Source organism: Ipomoea nil, unplaced genomic scaffold (assembly GCF_001879475.1).
Source record: "Ipomoea nil cultivar Tokyo-kokei standard unplaced genomic scaffold, Asagao_1.1 scaffold0900, whole genome shotgun sequence".
NCBI classification, from domain to species: domain Eukaryota; kingdom Viridiplantae; phylum Streptophyta; class Magnoliopsida; order Solanales; family Convolvulaceae; genus Ipomoea; species Ipomoea nil.
In genome coordinates, this window is record NW_017617328.1 from 342,263 (window position 1) to 359,386 (window position 17,124).

The 17,124-nt window shown below is 33.0% G+C and overlaps 1 protein-coding gene across 2 annotated transcripts in view; it reads right to left on the bottom strand.

Annotated features, from left to right (window-relative positions):
• The window catches only part of LOC109179414 (protein ENHANCED DISEASE RESISTANCE 4-like), an 86,556-nt gene extending 73,034 nt beyond the window's left edge, over positions 1 to 13,522 (bottom strand). The window contains exon 1 of one of the 2 annotated variants that reach the window (XM_019328912.1): positions 13,454 to 13,522. The gene's annotated coding sequence lies outside the window, so the exon portion shown is untranslated. The other variant, XM_019328908.1, reaches the window with a different exon arrangement.
• Positions 13,523 to 17,124: the final 3,602 nt, after the last annotated feature.

Genomic DNA, 17,124 nt, shown 5'->3' on the forward strand with positions numbered 1-17,124 from the left:
ATACATGTTAGGGATCTCATTATAAAAAAATGTTCAAAATTAAATGAAATTATAAAATTGGAAAAAAAGATATATTTTAGGAAAATAATATTGGAGTTATTAGATTCGACTCCAAAAAAATGAAAGTACTAAAGTTAAACAATTTTATATTTTTATATACCAATCTGTACTTTCGTCATAATCGATGGATCAAAATAGTAATTAATTCTTTTTAAAATTACAAATACAATTTTAAGAGAAATGTATTTTTTTTTTGAGTACTACTAACTTTGTTACAATGTAGTATCTGTTCACACAATACTTTCTCAACCTGTTGAAGCACAAAGAGTCAATATTGCTCTCAAACCTATGACCTCTGATTTGGAAGAATCACTTCATGCCATTTGAAATATGAAAATATCTCTAAAAGTTTTCGTGCACGGCGAAGAAAATGGCCACAATTTATTCTGTAGATCCGGGTCTACCTTGTAAGGTGGACCCGAATCCAAATGTTTACAATTTATATATTAAATGTTCACAATTTATCTTTTAAAATTTCATAATTTGTATACTACGAACACACAATCTACAATCTTAATAAGAGCCAATAATGTTAGATCCTTAACGGGAATAACAAAAAATGTTCATGTAGTTATCTATTCAAATGAATGGTTAATATTATTTCTGATTAAATAGTTTACAATGATTTCCCTATTTTACCCTTAATTATTAAAAAAAAAATTGGGATAAGGGTCAAATAAACCCTCGAACTATATACCTAAGTGCAATTAGCCCCTCGAACTAAAACAATCTTCAATTAAACTTTTAAACTTGTTAAAAATGTGCAATTATCATTTTTTACCAAAAAGTAACCAAGTTAATTTTGCTTAGTTGGCATTTTATTTAAATATTTTTTAAAAAAAAATTAAAAGAAAAGTCGCACGTCCGTTCGATCAGTTCATCAGTAAAGCAGCAGGATTCATCAGTTGGACGCCTCCGTTACATTTGAACAGAGAAGCTCCAAATATGGCATCTTCGTCCCTTGACTTTTCCACCTGAAGTGTTCTTCTCCTCAATCACAGCCTTGAATTCCGTGGGAGCATTCAGGACGAGCCCGGCCACTTAGATGGATTGCAGCCTCTTGTCCATAATTATCTTCCAAAATAAAGGCAAGACTGCAAAGCTGAGCAAGGCCAGCAGGACCAGTGGAATGTTCCTCCCCATCAATATAGTTCTCCCAAATCTTGAGTTTCTGCCTTTCCGCCAACTACTCAGCCTGAGCAAGAAGGTGATTAGGTGAGCAAAGGAGAGTAGCTTCGTATTTACTGCTTTTATGTTTTTTTTTTTTTTCATCTTCCTGCCTGCATTATCTCGCCCAACCAAGAAATGCTATACCCTTTAATTTGGAGTCTCCTGAAAAAAAAAAAAAACACAACACCGGGAGGCCTCGCCAAAGCAGGAGAGAGCAAAGAAGACTGGTGTAAATCTTTCGCCAGAGAAATGCCGATATGAAGAAATCCAAGACTTGCCGAAGAAGGAGAATGTTTGCCGGTGAAGAATTACTGCCTCAGGACTAGCGACGGTGGACGGAGTTCCTGACTGTAAAAAAAAAAAAACCTGAGGCAAAGGAGCGGATGCTACAGTTTGACCGAGTTGGAGCTTTCTGGCTTTTCCATGAACGGAGAAGCTCCGTTCATGGGAAGCTAGCCATGGCGGCAGGCTGGGCATTGGCAAGCTGTTTTTTTTTTTTTTTTTTTTAATATTATAATTAATTTACTTTTTAAGTTTTCAAAAAAAATTTACTTTTTTAAAAAATAATTTTAAAATATTAATTGACGTGGCATCTTATGTGGAATCCTACATGGCAGGTGACTTGAAGGTAACATCTTATTATTAGGTCAAATAGATTAATTGCACTATTTTAACAAATTTAAGGGTTTAATTGAATATTTTTTTAATTTGAGGAGCTAATCACATTTTGATATATAATTAGAGGGTCTATTGGACCCTTATCCCTAGGGGTGGCAACGGGGCGGGGCGGGGGCGGGGAGTATACTCCCCGTCTCCGTCCCCGAAACCCCGACCCCGTCCCCGTCCCCATCCCCGACGGGGAATTATAAATAGTCCCCATCCTCGTCCCCGCGGGGAATTTGGCGGGAACGGGGATTCCCCGTTCCCGTTCAACTCTTAGTTAAAATCTAAAATTAGTGTAATTTTTAATTTTAAAAAATAAAAATTTAAGTATTAATTTTAAAAAATTAATATATATATATATATATATATATATATATATATATATATATTACATAATGACACAGTAGCAATGCTACTGTACACAGTAGCATTCAACTGTACACAGTAGCATTCTACTGTACGTTAAGTAATATATATATATATATATATATATTATAACAAATAAATAAATAAATAATAATAATAATAATAATAATTATTATTATTATTATTATTATTATTATTCGGGGACGGGGAGGGGTATTCCCATCCCCGTCCCCATCCCCGCCGGGAAATTAAAAAATTTTCCATTCTCGTCCCCGATCCTCGAAATTTTTCTCCATCCCCGTTCCCGTCTCCTACGGGGCCGGGGATCCCCGACGGGGACGGGGCATATTGTCATCCCTACTTATCCCTAAATTCTTTATTAAATTGCCTCCGCGGCTCCGCTCCGTTAATTTTGATGTGCCGCTCTGTTAATTTTGTTGTGCGGCTCCGTCAATGGACTATAATTCCGTCAAAGGGTAAAAACAAAAAAGACATGTAATTAAGGGTCCGTTTGGAAAGTAGGAAAATGACTTCTGGAAAATGAGTCATTTTCCGGAAAACATTTTCCGTTTCCAGTGTTTGGTTACATTTGGAAATCTGTTTTGGTGTGTTTGGTACATTTTCTGGAAAATGAGTAGAATGGTATTATTAAATATTTTAATTATTTTATTTTAAATTAAAAATTCATTTTAAATCTTTAAAACAAAAGAAATAAAATAAAATAAAAAAAAAAAAAATTTGATTTCCGGCGGAACCCAGTTCCGCCGGAAACCAAGGCTGGTTTCCGACGGAACTGGGTTCCGCCAGAAACCATAGCTATGGTTTCTGACGGAACCGGGTTCCGCCGGAAACCATAGCTCTGGTTTCTGGCGGAACTGGTTTCCGCCAGAAACCATACGGTATGGTTTCTAGCGGAAACCAGTTCCGCCGGAAACCATAGCTCTGGTTTCTGGCGGAACAGTTCCGCCAGATTTAAAAAAAAAAAAAAAAATTGAAAGAGAAAGGCGGAAAACTACTTTCGCCCAAATTTGGCGGAAGTCATTTTCCGCCAAATTGGGCTCATTTTCCCTAGTTAACGGAAAATGGATTCCGTTGACTGGATTTTCCAGGTGTAGCCAAACACCAAAAACTCGGTAAATGACTTCCAGAAGTCATTTTCCGGGTTTCCAAACACAGCCTAAGAGAAAGGCTATTATATTTGAGTTTTATAATACAACGGTGAACATTAATAAATTCATTCATAATACCCTTTGAGAAATGTATTATATTCTGAGTTTATATTTGAGTTTTTTTTTTACATATTTATTTACCAAGTATTGTATTAATATCATGGAAAAAATAATTTGAGCTTAAAATGTATTAATTTTTACTACGTTATCTAATTGTGTTCATTAAATAAACAATGAATTTTTGTATCCACAATAACTCATCCAACAATAATGGTTGAACCAAAAGTACCTCAAACAGAACACCTAAAAGAATTATATGTTTTTATGTTGATAATAATATATAAATGATAATTTGATCATTGTCTTACGTAACTACATTTAAAAATCATTATTAAAAATGCCAATGTAGGGCAATATAACATCGTGACATAGTTGACACTTCAAAAAGATGCGGGACTACAACAATGCTACAATTAATCTTGCAAATACAGAAAACGAAGAAATTTCAAAAATAGTAATCGTTGCAGCATTCATTGATCTTGTATATAAAATACTTATTATGCATCATTTAAATATATTAGAACTAATATAAATTTATACTTCATTTCATTTTCTACACTCAACCTGTTGGATTAAAGGTAAAATCAGCATTAAACTTCACAACAAATGCACTTAGTATTCGGACTACCTACAAAGTCATTGTTGTTACTATCAAGTAAACAAGTTATAGAGCTAGAACATAAGGTACTACTCAAGTACTCATGAACCCTGTACAAATATAATAAATATGAATATTTTGTTCAGCACTTTTACATGAGAATCTACGGCACACATTTCACAACACATGAAACATGTATGTAGAAAAAACTACAACGGCCAAATATTAATAGGCGCTTGCAAGATAAAACGTTCATAGTACAACTAAGATCCCAATCATATACACAACAAGGAAAATTTACAACTTCCTACACCATAATCTCATTGCATGGCGTTGCCCTCTATACTACCACCGCTAACTAAATTGCACACATGACATACTACCAATAAAAAAGAAGAAGACAAGTACTGAAGATGAAGACAATGACAATGCTACCAAAAAGAGAATATAATTAAGAAGACTTAGAGAAATTCAACTTAAAAGTAGTATTTATTTAGACTATCGTTTTTAGACTAAGTATTTTAACTAACATTATTATAAAGTTGCAAACATTTATTTTAGTGACAATTATAATCAACCTCTCCTATATTATCTTGCATACATATACTTTGAATTACTGATTTAAATAAACAAATTCAACCTTCAATTACCTATGCATTAACATCTCTTATATAATATTGCATTGATATATTTTGAAGTATTTATTTAAAAATAATCATTGTGCATTATCCCATTCGCGCGTGAAAAAACTAGTGTTAACATATATGTAATCTATTACTTTGTTTTGTATTCACAAGTTCCTTTCAAATACTGCAGTCTACAGTCACAAAATATTATCAGATTAGGATTTGATGACCATGTATTGTATTCACAAATTTCCTTCTACAGTTATTATGTGTTTTAACTTAGAAACACAATTTATATTCTATAATTCCACAATTCCAATAATAAAAGCATATAATTTATATGTGGTTTAAGACCAGGGTCCACCTTGCAAGGTGGACCTTGGTCTATGGTTTAACAACTCGAAGATGGCAAGCTTGGCTAGATTGGGGAATATGGCTTGCGGGTCACAAATTTGGGTCAAAGTACGTATTGGGCTGTTGGCTATTGCACTGCTTCGAAAATGCAATCCTTATTGTTAGAAATAGAGGATATTTTGAGTGGCTGATAATAGGGAAGTGAGGAGATGAAATTTTCAGGTGTCTAATCACTTTCCAAGTTTTAAATCTCCCTCATAAAAGCAACAAGGTTCAAGATTTAATCTTATGGGATACACGAAAATGAATGAAATTCTTAAGTTGCTTTGTTTAAGAATTTCCTGTAGAAAAGTAGAACTGTGAAATATCTCAGTAGACTTAATTTCAGCAATGGTCCTCCGAGTATGATGATTTTTCACAATTGGTCCTTGATTTTTAATTTGGACAATTTAACCATCCGACTATTAAAATCTATCCAATTGAGGTCCTTCCGTTATATCTTGGTTAAGTAGACGTTTATTTGAGGGGTAAAAGTGTCTTTTTAGGTTCTGAGTGTATATTTCATCTTCATTTCCCATCGTTGATATTGGAGTTGCATACGCGGCGCAGGAGCAATTCCTCTTGCACATCGCCGTACACTCGTGAAGATCATGCCGGCATCCACAATCGAACTCCATCTAATTCAACGCCAAAAACCCATAGTTTTCACATTCCAAATCATGAACTCTAACGCACCCGTCCGGGGATAATTTGTTCCAGATTTTGTTGGTCAGAATCCACATGTACCGCTCCAGGTACCCGCCATGGCTGACCTGCAACTTGGAGAATATTGTATGGTTATGGAGCTCAAACGTGCACTAATTCTCGGATTTTGTGGAGACAAATGAGAATGTTATGGCCGCTGTCAAATTCATTTCCGGGACGCCACTAAACCGGATTCCATTCCAAGCTTCGCTCCGGTAAATTACATCGTCTTTCTTCTTCAAGAATGCTTCCGGGACCAGATTGAATTCCCACCTCCATACACCAAATAAATATTCCCATCTTCGCAGATTCTAGAATTCCCCAGCCGGTGGCATTTGTGAGAGGTGTGTCCCTGTTAGCAACTCAAACGACGGTCTTCTCTTTGATGTCCATGTAGCATCGGTCGAAGTTTTCAGGGGTGAAGAAGCCTATCTCAAAAAGCACGCTGGAGGAAACTAAGGTTTGGTCTCCGGCGAATGGGTGCGTCGGGGTGATGCAGTCGAGTATAAGAGGTGCGATGAGAGTTGGGAGGATGAGGGTCTGGAAAATTATGAAACAACAGATGCAGAGTCAGTAACAATGGGAAATAGTTCATAATATCTTTTTAAACTCCCAATGGTGTAGTGTTATCACCGCTGCAATCTGGCCTCGTCCAAATGGTTGGCTATGGCGACGGGCAGTCCCGGTTTTGGTCATTCCGTCGGCAGGGGTGACTGGTGAAGGTTCGAACTGCACCGTGAGGTACTCAGGCTTGGCGATCTATACCAGCAAATTAAAGTGTGGAAGTGGGCATGAATGAAGGAGGAGAGCGTGGTTTTACGGTGAAGCTCCCACCAATCATTCCCCAGCTCAAAAGCCAGAAAACTTGATTCTTTCGCAATCACACTTTCAGAATCTTAGCGGCTTAGACCACCGGATTTTCCCTCACAATCGCCTCCTAGCTGGCCACCTTGTAATCAAACAAACAGTCGTGGCGATCGGAGTATCTGTGCTTCAGTGCTTGGAGCAGAACACCTCCCCGCACGGGCACCGGAATCCCACTTGCCCAACTTTCCATCGTCATCCCGCTCCCGAGCACCGGCAAACCGCAAACGTCCCTCGCCCTCTTCAAGGACCGAATCTCTGACGCCTCGAAAGCGTTTTTTTGTCTCCGATCTTTGCAGCGACCACGCCGGGTTAGATCTCAAGTCACAGCCGCCGGAGAGTTTCGGATTTGAGCTCTTAGGTGATATGACAGAAGTAGAAGACAGAACGCTGAATGTCCTTGGAGATAGATGCCTCAACGTTATTGTCTGCCTTCTATTATCATACAAAACGTTGGCTGTGGAACCAAGATGAACTATACACTCAGAACTTGAAAAGACCCTTTTACCCTTCAAATAAACATCTACTTAACTAGAATATAACGGAAGGACCTCAATTGGAAAGATTTTAATAGTCGGATGGTTAAATTGTCCAAATTAAAAGTCAAGGACCAATTGTGGAAAATCACCATACTCGGGGGACCATTGCTGGAATTAACTCTATCTCAGTATTATGCAATTCTATTGCATGTATCTTTTTCAAATCTTTCACAAATATATTGATAGATGAAAATATGACTGTTAGAGAAGTTACATGGAAGTTTTTTTGCAGTTTTAAAAACTTATCTTCCATAAAAAATATATATTTATCATAAGATACATAAATCATGTTCAACATGAATATATATGTAACTATGAACCTTTGTAAGGTTGCGAACCACATGCAAATAACTGTGCAAATATATTTATATATATATTATAATTTTCTAGCACACTTTTGCATATAAGTTTGGGAAAATTGGAAGCTCATGTGCTGTGCAATCATTTTTTTAAATGAAACAAACAATTCCCCTATATTGGGAAATAATCCCCCAATGTTGGGGAATAGACAATGCCTTCCAGCAAACTCATTCTCCAATTAACTTTCTACCAAACTAAAATAATATTTATAATTCCTCAACTCCAAATATTATTTTAAGCTTTCATGGTAGTCCATCTGAAATATTAATCTTCATTATTATATAAATTTCCAACATTCCTCCTCCATTTATATAGTAAAAATTAATATTGTACCAAGATAAATCCAAAACTCATGCATAAATGAAAGTGTCTTACAGATTGAACTTTCACATAGTATTATATGTGTTACATTAATTCGGATTGCAGTGATGGACGAACCAAGTACTTACCTTAGGGATATCTTTTTAATATAGTACTTGCAGCCAATAAATAAAGTACTCAACTACATTGAACTCAAGGCCTAACGTAATAACTTAGGCGTGAGTTGAGCTTTCCTTCATCTCTTGACTATCAATGGGTTTCAATCCTATCCCTTCTGATGTCTTTAAAATCATGTCCCTTGCCAAGGCTTTTGTAAACGGATCCGCTAAATTGAACCGGGACCGTTCAAAGTCTAGTGCTACAACACCATTACTTAAGAGCTCTCTCACATAGCTATGTCTCAAGCCTATGTGTCTTGACTTGCCATTATAAACGTTGTTATATGCTTTGGCCAGTGTGGTAGCGCTGCCACAATGTACTAAAACTGGTGACATCGGTTTTGGCAAAACTGGAATTTCAAAAATTAAATTCCTTAGCCAATCAGCTTCTTTTCCAACCGAAGCCAATGCAATAATACTCATTTTCCAGAAAATGAACCATACACACAAAAACAGTTTTCCAGAATGCAACCAAACACTGGAAAGGAAAATGTTTTCCGGAAAATGACTCATTTTCCAGAAAACATTTTCCAAAAGTCATTTTTCTGCTTTCCAAACGGACCATAAGTATAATAATATTCATTTTTATAATGTTTTATGTTGGCGTATGCTTAATTAAATTGCTTAAAATAATGTTTGATAAATTATTATTATTACTAGAATAACACCCATGCGATGCACGAATAGTAACATATATTCAATAATTATATAATACAATATACATTCAATACACAAATAATGTACATCTCCTGAATACAATGTATACTTTTAATATACTAAAAATACATTATTTTTGTATTGAATATGTATTATTTTATAGTATACAAAATATGATCTAAACAACTTGGTCCACACACTAATGATTGCTATATATAGTAGGTTTACAATGTTCATAAAATTAAGGGAAAATGGCACTTTTTCCCCCTGACTTATATACTTATAGCATTTTTCCCCCCTGAATAATTTAAGTGGCTATTTTAACCCCCTGAAATGTTAAATAGACATATTTACCCTTAAAACAAATATTTCATTTATTTTTCTTCCCCAACAAATTATGACAACGATTCGGTTCAAACTGAGTAGACACTATAGCAACTAAACCGAAATATTTCAATTATAATTTAGAATCAAAACTTGATATTTAGAGTTTATTAAAATCGCGAACCGGAACGGCGGGTTCAAGTTCCGAAATGAAAAAAATACATTTATTGTTGAATTTAGACTATTTTAAAAATAAAAAATAAAATGTTAAAATAAAGACGATTCAAAATCACGAACCGGATCCGGAACCGCCGATTCACGGTTCAGAATCTAGTTTTTTTGATTCATAATTTTAATAAATTCAAATCTAAATATTGGGTTCTGGATTTGAATCATAACCGAAAACTTTCAATTCGATTGCTATAGTGTCCGGTTCAGTTCGAACCGAACTGTGATCATCCCTACGTATAAACAATAATTTGTTGGAGAAGAAAAATAAATAAAATGTTTACTTTAAGGGTAAGAATGTCAATTTAATATATCAAGGGGGGAAAATCGTCACTTTTTAAATAATTGAGGGGGTTAATGTGCTTACATAAACAACTCAGGGGGAAAAAGTGCTATAAGTATACAAGTCAGGGGGGAAAATGTCATTTTCCCTAAAATTAAATTCTAATGTATAGGGTCAAAAAATTGGATAACAGGACCAAATGTGATACAAATTACATAGTCATAAACCTAATTAGAAAATTTTAATAGTCAAGGACCAAATGTGATTAATGTATAATAATCAGTGGACTAAAAGCGAAATTTATTCTCTATGTCTATAAACATAAGTGGTAATGTCCAAAAATCCTAAAAAAAAAAAATGTACATCAGATATATTTCCATTCAATTTAGAGTAGGTTCATAATGTTATTTCTATATGTTAATAAAAACAAAGCTTAATGTATATATAAATATTACACTAAAATAATAAATTTATGTACTTATCGATTTATTTTAAAAATAAAATAAAATAAAACATATCAATATGAATGTTATTCAAAAGATCTTAATCAGAGTTTTTTAATGATATATTTTTTATACATTAGTTTTATTTTTACAAAAAAAAAAAAAAAAGAGATCGAATAAAGTGGGATTAGATACTTTTTTGACTTTTGAAACAATTTCAACTAATTTTAATACAATTATCATAATCTAATTTAAATTAAATAAATTGGGATTAGATACTCTTAGGGGGGTGTATCCAATTTGACTTTTGTAGAGTTTTAAAGACTTTTAAAATGATACATTTTAATAAACTTTGATTGATTTTAATCGAGTCGTTCAAAACTTTTTAAAACTTTATAAGACTCTGATCTATAAAAGTCTATATAAAAAAAATTTATAGACTTTTATCAACTTTTTATTTTAAAAAGTCTACAAAAGTCATTAAAATTCTAAATTGAATACATCCTTACAAACTTTTAATGATTTTGATTCTTATCTTTTATAATTTTCTTACAAAACATTTATAATATATCATAAAATTCTTCTTATTATATAGTTCTTCACCCACATCAACATTCTCAACATTATTATTTTTATCCATAGTATGTTGAGACTTATATTCTAATTACTTTTATATCTACTATACTAACAAAAGCCCAAGAGAGTTAGGCCTATAATGGGTAGAAAAAATGGCGGTCACAGATTTTAATCAAATGAATGGCTCAGATTGATTATATTTTAATTTTTCCTTAAGATTTCTTAATTTATCCTCAATAAATATGATCATTCGTTAACTTTTCCGTTAAGTATTATTTTTTCCGTTAATTTCGGTTAGTTCACTGTTAATTTACTCATTGATTCTAATAAGAAAGGACTTAAGTTCGAACCTCATCCCAATCAAAATTGGTATGATATTTTTTTTTTTTTAATTTAAACTGTGCATTTATTTCATCAATACAAAAAAAATGTCTACAACCATACGCCATAGTCCCAAAAGTGGACTATGGCTCAACAAAGTCTTGGCCATTTCGGCCGAACTATATCTGTACAAGGGGTGACCCAAAAGTGGTCACCCCCAAACAAAGGACAAGAGCTCCCAGCTCATCTAGCTATAACCATCTCAAGCTCAAAAAGGCCAAAAAGGCTCACAAAAGAGATCATTAGGTAGATTCTAGCCTTAGCAACCCAAACCTCTCCAAACCATCCACAATCATAGTCTAAAGTAGGCTCCCCGTCCCATACAAGTGATGGGAACGATGCCTAAGCTCAAAGATCCAAACTACCCCTACTACCCTCAAACCTAAGTCCCATCCCACCGGCACGGCGTACCGTATTTTAACCCGGGGAGACTTTTACGGGTCCCGGCTTGAGCGACAGTACTCACCTCATCCACTCTCGTGCCCAAGACCAACCCCCCTCGGCATAGCGTACTATGTTTTGCCCGGGGGACTTTTGAGGTCCCGACAGGAGCAATGGCTCCCTCCCCAAATCACCCTTAGGCCAAAGGTCAACTCCCACGGCACGGCGTACCGTGTTTTAGGCCCAGGGAGCCTTTATGACCCCGACCTAAGCGATAGTTCATCTCCAATTAAAGTTGGCATGATTAATATTCTATTTTATTCTTATTAAATTAAATAATAATTTAGTAGCTACAACAAAAAATAATACATATACATTTCTTTAATTTAGAATTATGTGTCAACAATGTCTTTATTAAAAAAAAATATTCATTACCAATAAATTAAATAAGATAAATAATTTTATTAGTTATATTGTCTTTATTTTTCTCTAATATAAAAATTCTTTACATTCAAATTCATCGATTGATTATATTCGCTACGTTGTCCCTAAAATGTCTTTATTAAAAAAAAAATTATTCATTATCAATAAATTAATTAAGAGAAATAATTTTATTAGTTATATTGTCTTTATTTTTCTCCAATGTAAAAATTCTTTACATTCAAATTCATCAATTGATTATATTCACTACATTGTCTATTATCTTTTTTGTGCACTATTTTTTTAATTAAATATCAAAATTATAATACAAAATAATGCTATATATTTATTTACCAAGTATTTTATAAATATCATGAAAAAATTGTGGGCACATTGTGGGCAAGGATGATGGATCGAGCCCGGATAGCCATAGTGTAGGGCTCCTTATGGCCTTATGGGCACCAGACACGAATCCTCCCACCTAATAGTCACTAAATCATAGTAATTTATCACATCTACAAATCTTGTCGGGCCGAGGTGTGGGCCCTGGGGCAAGAGATTGGCAAATTATGCCCTGGACCCGTGTCCACAATGAATTGTGGACACGGGCCCAAAACGACGTCGTTTTTTTTTAAAAATGCGTCATTTAGTTTTAAAAAAAAAAAAAAAACGCGCGTGTTTTGCCGTTAACGGCGTTATTTTTTTTTGGTTTATGAATGTACAGTTATGCCGTTATGAATGTACAGTTATGCAATTATGAAATTATGAACACAAAGTTCTAACATTATGAACTTACAATTATGAACATTTATAGTGATAAAATTATGACCATGGAGCTTTAAAATTGTGAATATAGAGCTTCGAAGATTATGAATGTACAGTTATGGAGTTATGAATGTACAGTTATGAAGTTATGAATGTACAGTTATTGATCGAATTATGAACAAATAGCTCTGACATTATGAACTTACAATTATGAACATATAGTGATAAAATTATAAACATAGAGCTCTAAAATTGTGAACATAGAGCTTCGAAAATTATGAATGTACAGTTATGGAGTTATGAATGTACAGTTATAGAGTTATGAATGTACAGTTATGTAGTTATGAATGTATAATTATTAACATATAGTAATAAAATTATGAACATATACTCCTAGAAACAGTCTGAAATTAAAAAAAATAAATAAATAAAAAATAACAGTGCCTAACGGCAGTGTTACCCGTGTCCAGCATGCAAGCTGGACACGGGTCCAGTGCATAACGATTGCAAGAGATTCACCTTTTGCATGTGTGCCAAGAAATCAAACTTGATCCCAGCTGCAGAGTCCTAAACCAAATCATACCACCTTCACCCAAAACTTTATACACATATATTAACCAAAATTAAGCCAAATTAGAAGTATATATAAACTATAAACATGACAATTCCAGAAATAATCCAAACTTAAAAGATATTCAATAAGCAAACACCCATCAGCTCAAATTACAAACCCAGTTCTAATTTGTAGATAATATCCAAAGACATACCTTTTCATGGATTGTAAACACAAAAGATCAAAACTTTACGATATGCACAACCGTCGTATATATATACACACACACCACACTTCAAAACATGTGTGCATACATAAGTGAGTGCGTCAGATTCTTGGAGAGAGACCAAAACGGGAAGAAATGAGTCAAAGGGATTGAAAGAACGAACCTAATGGAAATTGGGTCAGAGAGTTTCATAGAAATCTTTTCGTTAACGCAAGTCTTTCTCTCTCCCCACCAGGGACGGAGCCAGGATTTGTTGGGGCGGGGTCCAATCACAATTAAACTAATTAAAAAGAAAAAAATAATTAGACATAAAATAAAGTAGTAAAAATTTGAAGATTGGTAGCAAAATGACATTTTATTATTATTATTATAATAATAAGTATCATTGCAATGTATTTCATTTACAAATTAAAAAGCTAACTAGATAGCAATCTATTGTCCAGTGTCCACAAAACATAAACTCAATTTGCAAATCTTTACAAATTGGCAAGTCAATTAAGGTATGTACACTTTAACCTTCAAATATGGCAGGTAATTTTTACAAATCATAAGAATGAATAGAACATAGTATATGTCAAACTAGTATTGTTAAAATAATATGAAATTCAAATGGCTAATTACCTGAGAGTCTGAAACTGATTATGCTGTGAACAGAAAACTACGGTGGCAAATTATGCTGTGAACAAGGTGGGCACAGTTCCATATCTATAATTTCTATACTGTAGATTCATAAAATTTATACTTTAGATTCCAATTGTTGAACTCTGTTTTCACAAATCAGAGAACTATATGTTCATAATTTGATAACTACACAGTTTATAAATTATGAATTTACAGTACAAAAATTATGAATCTACAGTACAGATATTATGAATCTGCAGTATAGAAATTATGAATTTACTGTATTTAAATTATGAATCTACTGTATTTAAATTATGAATCTACAGTTTAGAAATTATGAATCTAAAATATAAATTTTATGAATCTACAGTTTAGAAATTATGAATCTAAAATATAAATTTTATGAATCTACAGTATAGAAATTGTAAATCTACAGTATAGAATTATAAATCTACAGTATAGAAATTATGAATCTATAATATAGAAATTATGGATATAGAACCGTGCCTACCTTACAAGGTGGACACATGCTCACAGTAATGTTCCCTTACTTGAAGGGGCAAATACTTTGATATTTTGGTGAGGTTTTAAAAGCTTAAACTTTTGTTTGGAGGGGAGATGCTTTGGTGAGGGGGCCAAACAAAAAAGCAATATACTAGTACTAATTTATTTTTTTTTAGTTTGGGGGGCCAAGGCCCCTGCAATCAACATATACCTCCGTCCCTGCTCCCCACCTTCCCTCTCTTTCTCTCTCTAAGGGTGTTTGGTTGGATGTAATTTAATTGTATTGAATTGTAATTTAATGAAGGCTTCAATTACAGTATTTGGTTGGAGGGAATTACAATTCCATGGAATTACAATTCAATCTTTTTTGTTGAATTGCAATTCATGGGGTAACTCCATGAATTGCAATTCAATACTTTTGGGAAAGGAAAAAGTGTAAGAAATGACAAAAATACCGTTATTGATTGTTATTATTATTACACAAGGACATTTTAGTCTTTATACCACTTTTTCTTTCTCATCCCCAATAATTCTATTCTTCCCTACCAAATTAAACAATATAATTTGAATTCTTACATTATTCATACCTTATTCTTTTCCCAACGAATTACAATTCCTTTCCTTCATAATTCCTTCCTCCCAACCAAACACCCCGTAAAAGTAAATGACACAGTGTAGTTCTATACCAACCAGAATTTCGAACTGTCATCTGACCTGGGAATACAAACAAATTCGAGTTTTGTTTGTTTTTTTTTTTGTTTTTTGTTTTTTGTTTTTTTTTTTGTTTTTTGACAAAGGTCCTGTTTGGTAAAATAGTTAGCCTATAGACCAATTTTGATTTATTGACCACTATTAGTTGTTTGACTTGATTTAAAAATCAATATAAATGTTTGGTTAATTAGTTTTTTGTACTTCAAAATGTTAAAATTCAAAAAGTTACTTAAAACAACTTTTTCTATTGGCTTTTTGAGAAAAACAATTATACCAAACAGTTATCAGTTAACAACTAATTTACCAAACACATTTCTACGATCAGTTAATGTTATCAACTAGTTATATCCTCTAATTAATCCAATTAGGTAACAGGTAACAGCTAACAGCTAACAACCATTTTTCAAATAGGGCTAAAGTGTTTTTGTTTTTGTTTTTATTTATTTTTATTGTTTTTAATATAGAGAGTCTTACTTGCTTGTTTAAGGTTGGTGAAATCAATAAATAGCGGAATTTGCTTCAATGGCTTATAAGTATTCTAAATTTCTAAAGTGATTTTACACATATGTTTGTAACATGACTTGTGATGACAAGCACAACGTAAGAGAAAAGTCAATGCTAAGCTGCATGGTAAAAAACTCAGGAGGGAACGAAGATCGTTGACCATGGAATGAATAAAACGCCATCTCATGTTTTTCTTTTCTCAATTTTTTTTTATTTTTTTTGAAAATTGATTTTTATTACTTGAATCTCACCTCAACCGCCTTCTCTCGTGACCATCACACTTGTATTTTACACACATAGGCCCTGTTTGGTAAAAAATTAGTCTATAGGTCAATTTTGACTTATTTGATCACTATTAATTGTTTGATTTAATTAAAATATCAATATAAATATTTGGTTAATTAGTTTTTTGCAACTCCAAAATGTTAAAATTCGAAAAATTATTCCAAGCAACCTTTTCAATTAGCTTTTTGAGAAAAAAAAATTATACCAAAAAGCTATTACCTAACAACTAATTTACCAAACATTTTTCTACAATCAGCTAATGTTATTAACTATTTATACCCTCTAATTAACACAATCAGCTAACAGCTAACAACCATTTTACCAAATAGTAAGAGATTGTCTTACGTAAAATGTTTAATATTTTTTAACAAAAATATAATTTTTATTGGAAGCGCAAAAGTTAAAGTAATATATGATTTAGCAATGATGTCCATGACGGGAATTCGTTTCTTACTGGTAAAATTAAATCTCAATCTTGTAAGCACTAATGTAACCAATTCTTAGTTTCTGTCTTTTTAAGTTGCATTCTGCAATTTATATTAGAATGAATGTATTGTTTAAGGGCTGGGCAATGGGCGACATTCGAAATATATTAGAATGAAATAAAAAGTGAAAATAAGTATAATAATATTCATTTGTATAATGTTTTATGTTGGCGTATGCTTATTAAATTTCTTAAAATAATGTTTGTAAATTATTATTATTATTACTACTAATATAGCACCCTTGTGATGCAGGGATAGTAACATATATTCAATAATTATATAATTTGATAATTTATCAACTTTAAAGACTAAACTAAATATACATCATATGTATCGCAGCAAATTATGCCATGGAATCGTGTTCACCGAGAATGGTGAACACAAGGCAAAACGACATCGTTTTTAGGCAAAAAATAAAATAAAAATCGCGGATGTGGAGTTAACGGCGCGTTATTGATCAAATTATGAATTTTCTGTTATGAGATTATGAATTTTCTGTTATGAGATTATGAATTTTATGAAAATTCATAATCTCATAATAGAAAATTCATAATCGCATAACAGAAAATTCATAATCGCACAACTAAAAATTCATAATCTCATAACAGAAAATTCATAATCTTATAACAGAAAATTCATAATCTCATGGTTCCAAAGTGAATGTGTAGGCATGGTTCCAAAGTGAATGTGCAGGCATGGATTCATAATTTATGAATGTTCGTGAT